The 11,837-nt window shown below is 44.7% G+C and overlaps 1 protein-coding gene and 1 long non-coding RNA gene across 3 annotated transcripts in view; one reads left to right on the forward strand and one right to left on the reverse strand.

The window, feature by feature from the left end:
- Positions 1-1,224: 1,224 nt before the first annotated feature.
- LOC111773490 (putative neuroblastoma breakpoint family member 5) overlaps positions 1,225-11,837 on the forward strand; it is a 28,641-nt gene continuing 18,028 nt past the window's right edge. Inside the window, exons 1-6 of one of the 2 annotated variants that reach the window (XM_070266786.1) lie at positions 1,225-1,269; positions 3,403-3,551; positions 5,545-5,722; positions 6,393-6,512; positions 7,647-7,819; positions 7,901-8,045. The gene's annotated coding sequence lies outside the window, so the exon portion shown is untranslated. Of the gene's footprint in view, positions 1,270-3,402; positions 3,552-5,544; positions 5,723-6,392; positions 6,530-7,646; positions 7,820-7,900; positions 8,046-11,837 lie in introns of those variants that run through there. The other variant, XM_070266785.1, reaches the window with a different exon arrangement.
- Positions 1,800-11,837, reverse strand: part of LOC138915075 (uncharacterized) — a 170,896-nt gene continuing 160,858 nt past the window's right edge. The window contains exon 4 of the long non-coding RNA XR_011438590.1: positions 1,800-3,576. This is a non-coding gene — a long non-coding RNA (uncharacterized lncRNA). The remainder of the gene's footprint in view (positions 3,577-11,837) is intronic.

Raw genomic sequence — 11,837 nt, forward strand, 5'->3', positions numbered from 1 at the left:
CTGAGGAGCTTGGAACCCAGTCCATTCTAGAGCCATGGAATGAAGTGCCAAGCTTTTTGGGGTAGAGGTAGGAATAGAGAATTTTCCTAATTCGAGGAGGCTTTCAAAGCAGGAAGTGTGTGTGATAACCATGGCAGAGAAGGGAACTTCCCAGTTACCCCCAGGGATAATGTGGGCCCCTTGGGCAGAGCTCCTCAAAGGCAGGATTGCCAGAACATTCCAAATATCTCAGAGCCCTTAGACAAGCAATGCCCAAATGCAGAGGTGAGGGGATGGTGGCCTCCAACAGAAGTCAACAACCTGGGAAAGAACATACAGCCAGAGAAGAGGCAGAACCTACAGAAGATGGCCTGAGGTTCCCAGCAGCCACTTTCTCAGGTGTCCCCAAAAGCTCACCCTCCGTGGAAGCACATGGAAGACACACACACACGCTCCCTCACGGAGCGACAACAAAGGGAAAAACAACAGCTGACGCCAACAGTAGCAAAGCAGCAGACAGTGGAGACAATGGACCTGGCCAAGGCTGTTCCTCCTTTAAAGTCTGTGGTAGGCTTCGCGCGACATACAGGAGAGAACCTCACTGTCCACAGCAGGGAGTCAGCGGAAGAGCTAGAGTGGTAAATTTGAAAGGAAGGAAGAACAGATGGGGAAGAACCAAAAAGTAGAAAACGGAGCTAGAAGCTCGGGATCAAGGCAGCTCTCCTGGACTCCCAAATAGAATAAAACCCATACACCGTAACTCCCCACCACATATTACAAAGTCCATTTGGTAGAGTCAGGAAAATGGCAAAGAGAGGAAAATATGAGGGATAATCGAACCAGCTTACCCTGAGGAAGCACAGCCATTTGGGGGATATCTGGGGAATTTGAAAACTTGCCTTCTCCCGCCTAGCATACCCTTATATTCCTTACGCCGTCCACTCACCTTCTCTACAACCACCCCCACCGCCCTGCCCCCTGTAGCCCCCCAGACCTCCTCTACACAGAACTTGCACTCAAATTCATGCAACAGTCCTTGACTCGGTCCCAGTGGCTCAGGAAGTCTCCTAGAGCAGGAGTAACGGACGTCTAAACAGCTGGCCCCGGAGCCGCGTCATCCACATGAGACACGCCCCACGCAGGACAGCGCCGGCGTTACTTTCCTTGCGGCCCATGCCCCGCCCCCTGCGCACAACGTCCCCGCCCACTCTACCCTCCCAGCCAATGGCGGTCAGCAGACATAACAGGAAGTGACGTCCTCACCCTCCAGGTTTAGGCTGCCTGTGAAAGGTAAGGCCTCATGTCCGTTGTTTTCTCTTCATCCAGAGAGAAACTTTGAAAACGGGGTCGAGCTCTTGAAAATGAAAAGCACAATAGTAGCGTAAGAACAACAACAACAAAGATTTGCAGGATCATGCCGAGGACGTATGCTAGAGATCAGAGCAAAAATTTTAAGGGACTAAAAGGGGAAGAAAGCTACTCGCCAAAGGCGGGTCTGGTAAGTCCAGGTTGGAGGAACAGGATTTCCAGGAACAAAGAGCTGTTACCACCGTCACAAGCTCACCACGGAGAAGGAATTGGGAGCAGCATCCCACAGTTTAGTGGGAAGAGGCAGGGAGGGAAGGGCCACACACCTTTGTGGCAGGAGACCCCACAGAGCATGCCAAGTCCTCCATGCCTTTGGCCTCGGCTGCTGGGCACCAAAACCAGGTAAAGGCCTTTGCTACAGGATCCAGAGAAAAACATTCTAAAACACTATTTAAACTGGGTGAGATAATGACATCTTTATTTTGACTAATCTCTTTAAGAAATTAACACAATTTAATTAATTGCTTTATTGTGGTAACATTAGTTTATAACATCATGTAAATTCCAGGTGTACATCGTTATATTTTGACTTCTGTATAGACTACATCGTGTTCACCACCGAAAGCCTAGTCGCCGTCCGTTACCATACACACGTGCCCCTTTACCCTTTTCGCCCTCTCTCCATCCTCTTCCCCTCTGGTAACCAAGAGTCTGTTCTCTGTATCCATGAGTTTGTTAGTTTATCTCCCACATATGAGTGAAATCACTTCCTTTTCAATGTGGGTACATGAGAGTACTGTAACTTTGTCACCAACAAAGAATTCCAATTCTTATGATATCACGTTATGGTAGCTACAGATATGTCCACAGGATTCTTGGGCTCTTTCTCTGGAGCTGGCCAAGTGTGCCAAGGCAGAAGAGCCCTGGCTGAGGGAGCTTGCGGCTAGAGAGACGTTGTCGAGAGGATCAGTGCCTGCCTTCAGCTGGGTAATCCATGAGCTCCTTCATCTGTTAACTGAAGGGTTGGTGGTTCAAGCCCAGTTGGTCATACTGGGTTTTGACCGATTCCAGGTTCTTTTCAGATATGCTTGGGCTGCACATTGTCTCTTAACTAGCTTGTCTCTCAACCTTATCCTCAATCTCCGTACTTTAAATCAGACGTGGAAAAATCCTGCTTGAACTTGCAAGGTTCATGTTAGTTACTGAAGGGTTTTGGTAGAAAGAATTTTGTTTTAGGGGTAAAAGTAAGTTTTGGAGTTCCAGAGCCTATGTTTCTTAGAGACTGTGTGAATGATCTTTCTTCCCGAGGCTGGGTTTTTACAGCTGCTCGTTTCTGGAAACCTGATGTCAATACCCTTAAGTTAAATCATCAGGAACACACGTCTTATTGGACAAGTTGCATTTTTTATTCCTTGCAGCCAGAAAAAACACACCCCGTGGTCTAAGCTATGAAAGGACTTGGGCTTCGGTTGGGTGATTTGGGGAGGATGGGAGGAAGCAGAGTGTGCCCCCTAGTGAATAGTGTGGTCCGCACGGGCAGTTCTATGATTGGAGTAAAGAGGTAACAGTCATTTCCTATGGAAAGAGGAGGATATTTGGGATGTTGTAGATTGCACAGTGACCTTGCCTTTGTCTGTGCCTGGACAGAATTATGAGGTAGCATTGTTTTGTCTCTTTTTTGTCTAGATTTCGGAGTAATCTTGTGTGAGGCTTATGTTCTACGTCTGAGGTGATTTCCGACAGGAGAACTAAACAGTCAGGCTGTGTGTCAGAGCAGTGCAGCTGAGCAGCAGAAGCTGGTATTTTCTATCTCACTGGAAATCCCTAAAATAGAGAAGAAGGCAGAACACTCCAGTCTCACAAGCTGTAGGGGCAAACCTGGCTGGGTAACAGTGTGACTTTGACGAAGTTTCTTGACTTGTCTGTGGCTCAATTTCTCCTTTTAACATGTGTCGGATAGGAGTTCTTCCTGCATGGTTTGTCCCAGGTTTACATGAGACGTGCGGGTGAAGCATGGAGCCCAGAGCCTGGCACATAGTGAGTACTCAGCACATAGTAGCTCTTACCTTCCATCCCTATCAGCATTTCTTTGATCTGCCTTGTTCTTTTGAACAGCTGCGGGCCCTTTCAGGGTGCGGATGGAGCGTGACGAGTCAAGGTTCTCCAACTGAGGAACATGAAATTGGTTCCAGTGTCTATTTTTACAAACAGTGCCACAGTGGACGTGTGTAGATCTGTATTTATACATCTCCATCACCGCCTGTGTAAGTGTTTCTCTAGTATATACTCCTGGAAAGAGAATTGCTCAGTTTAGAAATATGTTTGTACATACCTAATTTTTGTTTATTCCTGCCCTATGGCCTTGCAGCGAAGCTTTACCAATTCGTATTCCGAATCATTTAGGAGAATATTCTTGTCTCCACCCTCTTGCCAACACTGGATAGCATTTATTTTTGCCAACACCTATCACTTATTTTTGCCAACAATTAACCCCTTATTGAGAGATTTACCCAGTAAGTACACTCATTGGCATAACTTATCTGACATCCTGGAAAAGCTGAAATCAATATGATTTTTCTCTATGCTCTTCTGTTTTCTGACTGCTGTGTTCTCTCAGATGATCTGGGCCAAGAGCAGTGCAAACATATCCCTCTTACTTGTTGGATGCTACTGCCTGTGGGTTCACACGCTGTTCTGGATTTTGAGGGTGAGGGGCTGGTTCACAGGAGAGGTTTGAGGTTGGGCTTACCTAACTTCCCTTGACAGACAGGCCAGGCTCGAGCAATTGGGAACTCAGTCATTCTGAAAAGTGAGGTTTCCACGATGGGGCTTGAGAAAAATACAAATTGGTAAACAGAGACGTTTGAATTTTCATTAGAATGAGAGTTTAAAGGATAGATCTTTTCTGTATTCCCAGTCCAAATAAGTGGGGAGATTGCATTCAAAGGACTTTGTCTGGGGAACTTACACTAGCGGCGGCTCTCTTGCTCTCCTTGAATTGGTTAGCTCATGCTGGTAACTGGCATTTGCTACAACACGTTGTCTGGTGAGTTCAGGAGAACAAGGAGCTAAACATAATCTGCAGTAGGACACAGAGACAGCTGATGGATTCGTAGACAATGTTCCGTGGAGTTAAGTGTTGTACCCTCTTTATTCTTTTAGAGGTCTGCTTGGTAACGTGAAAGAGACGTTCGTCCAGTACCTGAAATACCCTTCAGAGTGTGTTCCCATTACAAGGGCTTGGGAATAGTCACCTGAAGTGAGCACACCATTTCTACTGTGGTCTTTGATTTTTTTGCTTTATAGGAATTAGCATACATGTTTCTGAAAATTGAAAAGTCAGGACAGTAGAGGTAAGTATCTGAATTAGTTCCTTATTGATGCATATTAACAGATTACAAAAACAGTGGTGTGAAACTTCACACATTTGTTGTCTCACAGTTCTGTGGATCAGAATTCTAGAATGATGTGGCTGTGCTCTCTGCCGACAGAATTGGTCGGTATGTCCTCCCCACCTGAGTAGGTCTGATATTGATCATGTTGTGGGTCTATGTCACCTGAGAGGCTGCCCTCATCATCCGCTGTTTATCCCTGTCCCTCTTTATTAATATGATTTCTAGCAGTCACGGCATCTTTCAGCTCACCAAGGTGGCTTAGGAGAAAGCCTAGCTCTGTGGAGCCCCAGAATTGACCTCTGCCATATGTTTCTCCAAGAGGAGGCTAAAATAACAGAGGTCTTCATCAAGAAATGACCCCTATGAGGGCTGACATCCCCCAGTGATCAGAGCAGAGGAGAAAATCAAAGGACAAGGGAGACGCTAAAAGTCCAGACTGGGAAGCAGAGTCCTCTTTGCGTCCCACATCACTTAGGAACTCTTCCTGGACACGGGGACGTTTCCCATTGAAAGGTGACCTTGGACAAGGGACTTGCTGTGCTCAAAGCTGAGTCATTCTTCTTACCAATGGCAGTCTCAGAGTCTCCATCCTAGGCTTTTTAAAATTTTTAAATGGTGAGGCTTTTTCCTTGTATGAGAATCTCCTTGGAATTTTGGTCTGAAATGTAGTTTCTTGGGCCTTGTCCCCATAAGTTTTGAACAAGCACCGCGTTGACTCTGACGTAGGGGTTCTTTAGCTCTGCAGCTGGTGCCCAGGGGTTAGAGCCCTGTCTGCTGCTTGATATCACGTTCAATCATCCAATACTGTAGTGGTCAATGCAGCTTCTGTTCTTTACATTATACATTCTTCTCTATTGTACAGGGGATAGACGTGCTCAAAGCAGGCAATGAAATCATCCACTGAAGTATGTGTGGTCCACGGTGGAGCTGGTGTTTGAATCTTCTGCTGCCTTTCCTCAGGCTGTGCCTTTATTGCTTCCGCTCACACCTGGAATAGGATTTGAGTGGAAGTGTGATTGGAGTCGAAGGCATCAGGGAGGGTTAGTTATTCTTGGAAACTGTTATTTACCCATTTGATAAATATTTACTGAATGGCTTCTCTGTCAGGCCCTTGTGGAGGCACTGGGGAGATGGGGCGAACGGGTGGACAGAGTGCCCGCTCTCTGGAAGATGAGCTTCCGGCACGAGAGCCAGACATTTTACAGATAATCATATAAATAGATTTTAATTTTGGCTGTGATAAATTTTATTTAATATTTCTGTGTTCCTTGGTCCCATGGTGTCAGCCAGGTGTGAAAACTGACTGAATATTAATAATAGGACTAAAGAACTGTGGTAAAAGATTTGTCCCTGGAAAGGTTCTTCAGCCGTTTTTGTTTGAACAGTGGAAATCCTCATGTTTGATCCATTGGCTCCTGAAATTCAGCCGTGGGTTCCTGGAGGGTGTGGCAGGCACTCTGGACGGGAAGCTTGTGGCCAAGGCTTACGTGGGGGCTCTGCTGTTGTCAAGGGTTGAGGGAGTGTGGGAAAATCTCCTATTCCCTCCGGGCCTCACTTTCCCCATCGGTAAGATAAGGTTGTTAGTCAAACTCTCCAATGTCCCTTCCTGTTCAATTTTCTCTGCGTGGGAGACTGAGATGCATGTGGAATGTGCCCTGGGAACTGCAGGTGAGACCTGGCCTTGGTCCCTTCTCTGTGTGTCTCCTGTAGGAGCCTGAGCTGAGACCACATCTTGAAAACACAGAATTGAGGGAGCAGATGGAAGAAAGAAAGTCAGCAGGCTTGGAGGATGATGATAACCCAAAGAAGATTAAGGTGCTGGTGGAGGAGGTGCGTTGGCAAAGGAGGTGAGAATAAGGACAAGTTGAGTTCAGAGGAATCAAGGGACACTGAGGAATGAGTACAGCATCTTCCACTCCTCAAGGAGCAACCTAAGCTGAGCAGTGAGGACTGGGAGAGTAACTTACTCCACAGGGAACCTGTGCAACAGCCAGGGAGACCCAAGGATGGATCAGGTTTGGTTTCTCCTGCTGGGGAGCACCAATTCCAAGAGGAGGAGGGTGGCACCCCCGAGTCTCTTCGCCAGACCCCCCAGCCTTGACCTCAGTGCTGCCCTCACAGTGGACGCCCTCCAAGTAAATGTGGGCTTAGAGGGATAAATGGTGTTTGGAGAAGGGTTGGAGATGTTCATTCTTACCTTAAGCAGTTGTGCCCTCGAGTCAGGAGGGGCCAGGATAATGGGACCCTTGCATCTGAAGCAGTGATAGTAATATTCTTTTGCATTTATAGTTGAATAAAGCTTTAGCCACAATATCTCTTAAATATTTGTTGAGTGCCTCATTTTCCTTATGCTGTGATAAGGACTGGGAGTTCGCCTATTGGTAATACTTCCCTAAGGAAATCAAAGCAGTGAGAGGAAGAACACGAACAGATGGTTTCAACAAAATGCTAGGTCTCCTCAACTGGGGAGTTGCGGCAGCCCAGATGATGGGAGGGTAGGCCAAGGCCATCTCTTCCTAATGACAGAGTGAACCATTGTCAGGAATCCCTCAGGACAATCCGTTCTTCATCAGAGCTCACCACAGGTGAGTGTCCTCAGACGTGGAGAGTGTAGGGCAGACCCCATCCTAAGCAAGGTGATTTGCTCCATCTTGGGAGAAAGCAGAGCATCCCTGACAGGACATCGGGGACGGGAGTGTTGTTGAGATGATTGATGACTTGCAGCCGCTTTTGTTCAATCCGTTGCACAAATGTTGCTGAGAGCCTCCTCGAGTGCTTGACTCGGTGCTAGGGGTCATGAACGCAGAGATGAATCAAAATTATCCCAACTTCCTGGAGCTCTCGGTCTAGTACCAGGAAGTCATGAGAAGTGTAGTGGTGGTGGATTCCTTGGAGGAAGTGGCCAGTGCTACCCAGAGATGACCTCAGTGGTTTTCCTGGACCCCCTTCTGCTTTTTCCGACAGCTGGATGACCTGTCCTGACCCACGACCCTGAACCTCAGCCAGATTGCAGCCTCTCCGAACCAATGCTTGAACTCCATATTGGCTCCAAGCCCTCAACACTGCCAAAGTCTCCAGAGGAAACAGCTGGTGTCACAGCTACTGACTGTGTCCTGGCCAGCTGGAGAAATAAAGAGGCAAGTTAATCCGTCCTTTTCTTATTATTTCTTATTTTTCATTTTTTCTTGACGTAACTTTGGTTTTGTCACATTTTATAGATTTCAGGTATACATCATTATAACTTGACTTCTGTATATACTACATCGTGTTCACCACCAAAAGGTTTCCATTCGTTACCATACAAATGGATGGATTTTAAAGTCATTATGCTACATGAAGGAACGCAGACATGAAAGAATACAGGTATGGTTCCATTTGCATAAAGTTGTTAAAGTGCCAAGCCATCTGTAAGGACAGTGGTTGCCTGGAGCTGAGGGTTGAGGGGGTGACGGACTGCAAAGGGACAAAGGAATGCTGTGAGATCATGGAAATGCCCTGCACCTCGATTGGGGCAGTAGTTTCATTAGTGTTTACGGCTGCTGAAATGCACCGAATTGTGTACTTTAAAGTGGTGCGGTCTATTGTACCTAAGTTGTACCTCAATGGCATTCATATAGCAATGTACTGTATTTCTCCACATTAGCACTGAGTATTTAGAAAATGAAATTCAATAAAACACAATAGAGATTAACATTCACACATTCACAGTCATTAAATGCCTAAGAACACATATAGTGAAGATCCCTGAAAACTGTTTCTGAGAGAAATTAAAGAACACTAGATAAAGAGAAACATATATATCAATTTCATAGATTGGAAGATTCCATAATGTAAGAATGTCACATCAAGATTGTTCCAGTTAATATTGTAGCAGGCATTGGGAGGGGATTTACCAGCTATTTCTAAAATGTATATGGAAATCAAAGTACCTGTAACAGCCAAGACAGCCTTGAAGAAGAATTAACTGGAGACACACTTTACTAGATTTCAAAAGAATGAGAGGACACACTCTACTAGATTTCAAAACTCACTTTAAAGCTACAGTAATTAACACACTATAGTATCGGTGGAAGTAGACGCCACACAAATGTATCATGTGAAAGAGCAGAGTGTAAGAAATTGACTCCCACATATACAATTATTTGATTTTTTAAAATAAAGTCACCAAGACACTTCACTGGGATAATGAAAGACGTTTTTGGTAAAAAGCTCTAGAATGAATGAGTATTTATTTAGAAATAAATTAATATTCACAACTACCTTCTACCACACACTGAGTGAATTGGAGATGTGAAAGTTAAAATGATAAAGGTTTTGGAGGAAAAATGGACATATTCTCATGAACAAGGAATAAGCAAAGAAATCTTAGACATAACACCAAGACACTCACCGTGGATGAAAATTTGAAGGTCAAACGAAACTGGTTTCTAACGCTCACTCCTCTCCTCCCTAGACTGTGACCTTGGAGTATTTTTTAACCTTTTTGAGCTTTTTTCCTCAAAAGGTTAAAGGATAAAACCTGGCTAATAAGACAGTGCATAGGATTAAATACGGTCACTTGAACAATAATAGACGCTAAGAACAAATTTGTCTCTGAGTCCTCCTTTACCCACTTTAAATGTGTAGACAGAAAGCAATTGGCAGAGAACAGACAGGATGTTCTAAAATCAGTATTTTCCCACCATTTCTAGAAAGAAGTCATGTATAGAGTACAAAGAATTAGAGGGGGGCAAGAGTCTTTTGAACAGCCATCCCCAAACCCGGAAGCAAGGCTAGTTTCTCTCTAAGACCAGAGATGGAAGTCTAGACCCTATCCAACCCCCACAGTCTTCTCTGTCTGGAGCGGAATGAGGAAGTCCACTAGGTTCAGAATAACCTGGACCCTTGAGTGTTCCTCAGAAAGACACTCCATCAGTTCTTCAACTCCAAAGATATTGAACAAATTTTGAAACCAGGAGAGGTCAAGGAGAAACTGAAGCACACGATCAGGACTCTCACCTGAGTCAAAGCCAGGATAGTCATAAATACGATTTCCCAGATCTCTGCAACGGCACAGGGATGTTCCTTTGAAGTGACTGGCAGACCTGTGAATATCGGTCAGGAGGGATCCATATCAATTTATAGGACTCAAAATTCAAAAATATCCCTGTACCCTAACCCAGGAAAGTTCTTATTCAAAGCAATGTGGCGAAGAAAGCATAGGTGTAAATCTTTGTAATCTTTGATTAGATAATGATATCTTAGACGTGACAGCTAAAGCAAGAACAGCCAATGAATAAATAGATAAATTGGACTTCATCAAAATTGAAATCTTTTGTGCTTCAAAGGATGCTAATAAGGAAGTGAGAAGACAACGCACAGAATCAGAAAAAAACCGTTGCAAAACAGATATCTGACATGTGTCTAGTATTGACTCTTACAAGTCAATAATAAAAAGACAATCCAATTTATCAATGGGAAAAGGATTTGAATGGACATTTCTCCATAGACGATGTACAAATGGCCAAGAAGCTCATGAAAAGATGTTTATCATTGATCATGAAGAAAACAGAACTGAAATCCACAATGAGATACCACTTCACACCCACTAGTGTGGCTGTAATTAAACGATGGGCAACCACAAGTGTGGAGGAGGATGTGGAGAAATTGAAATCCTCATGCATTGCTAGTGGAAATGTAAAAAGGCGCAAACGCTTTGGAAAACGGCATGTCAGTTCCTCAAAGTTACATACAGCGTTGACATAGATGTAGCAATTCTACTCCTGGGTACATAGCAAGAGAATTGAAAACCCATGGTCACAAACAAACTTGCACATGAATATTCACAGCAGCATTACTCATAGTAGTAAAAGTGGAAACAAACCAAATGCCCTCAGCTGAAGAACGCACAAAATGGAGTATAGTCATAAAATGAAGTCTTATTCAAGGATAGAAAGAATAAAGTACAGATACCTGCCAAAATGTGGATGAACCTTGGCAACATTATGGCAAGTGAAGAAGCCAGACACCAAAGGCAACGTGTTTTATGATTCCATTGAGAATAGATGTGCAGAGTAGGCAAATCCCTATGGGGAGAAAGTAGATTAGCAATTGCCAAGGGCTGGAAGAAGGTGAGGAATAGGGAGTGACTGCCAATAGGGACGGGGTTTCTTTTGTGAGGTAAAGAAAATACTCCAGAACGAGATGGTGGTGATGGTGTCACAACCCTGTAAATAGACCAAAAGTCACTGAATTGTCCACAAAACGGAGAATTTTATAGCCTGAAAATTACATCATCATCGTAAAGCAATGTGTCTTTGCACATTCCCACGTCCTGTATTTTCATTAGCAACGTGTCCCAAGTTAATAGTCAGTGGCCAGGATAGGATGCTGTTAGCCTGTTGTGAAATATGTCAGATGGAAACATATCGGATGGAAACATTAAAATCAGGAAGTTTTTGGTAGAAATGAGGTATAGGCAGGAAGCATGTACGTGGAAAGACCTGACACAGAGTGAACTGGAAAATGTGGGAGGGGGTTTGGGGTGGAGGGGCACTCTACCTGACACCTGGCTCCAGCACTTAGAGCGAGGGCACTTTGGGCTAGTCTCAGACCCTCTCTGTGTCTTGGTTTCTTCATCCGCAAACCAGGGAAAGGCCATGCTCTCCTCACAGATCGATCGTGAGGATTAGAAGTAGTATGTACGTGAAATGCTCATCCCCAAAACTGTGAGGAAGGTCGATGCTATCAGTAGGTCCTCAACCTGACTGTACGTCTGAGCAACTTTAACAATAGATTCCAGGCCCCCTCAGCCCACTGAATCAGAGTCACTACAGATGAAGACTCTGGACTTGTATTTGTACTAACTCTCCCAGGTGATGCTTTTTTTTTTTTTTTAAATTTAAATAGGTTTAATTCCCCAAACCCAATAAAACTAAATGCAAGGTTGTTGAAGTTGTTTTTGCATTTGACCATGGAGTCATCTATGAAAATCAAATGTTTCAACTCAGAACTCTGATACACAGGAGTTCTAATGAAATAGTGAGGAAAGTGGTAAAATGTCGATACAGGAAGGCTCCAGACATAAGAAGCAACGGTGGGCTAGAGTTGGGGCTGAGAGGAAAGATGGCTTCCTGGGAGAGACAGGAATTCCTTCCACGTCGGGCCTCAGCAGCC

The sequence above is a fragment of the Equus caballus genome, chromosome 5 (assembly GCF_041296265.1).
Source record: "Equus caballus isolate H_3958 breed thoroughbred chromosome 5, TB-T2T, whole genome shotgun sequence".
Classification (NCBI taxonomy): domain Eukaryota; kingdom Metazoa; phylum Chordata; class Mammalia; order Perissodactyla; family Equidae; genus Equus; species Equus caballus.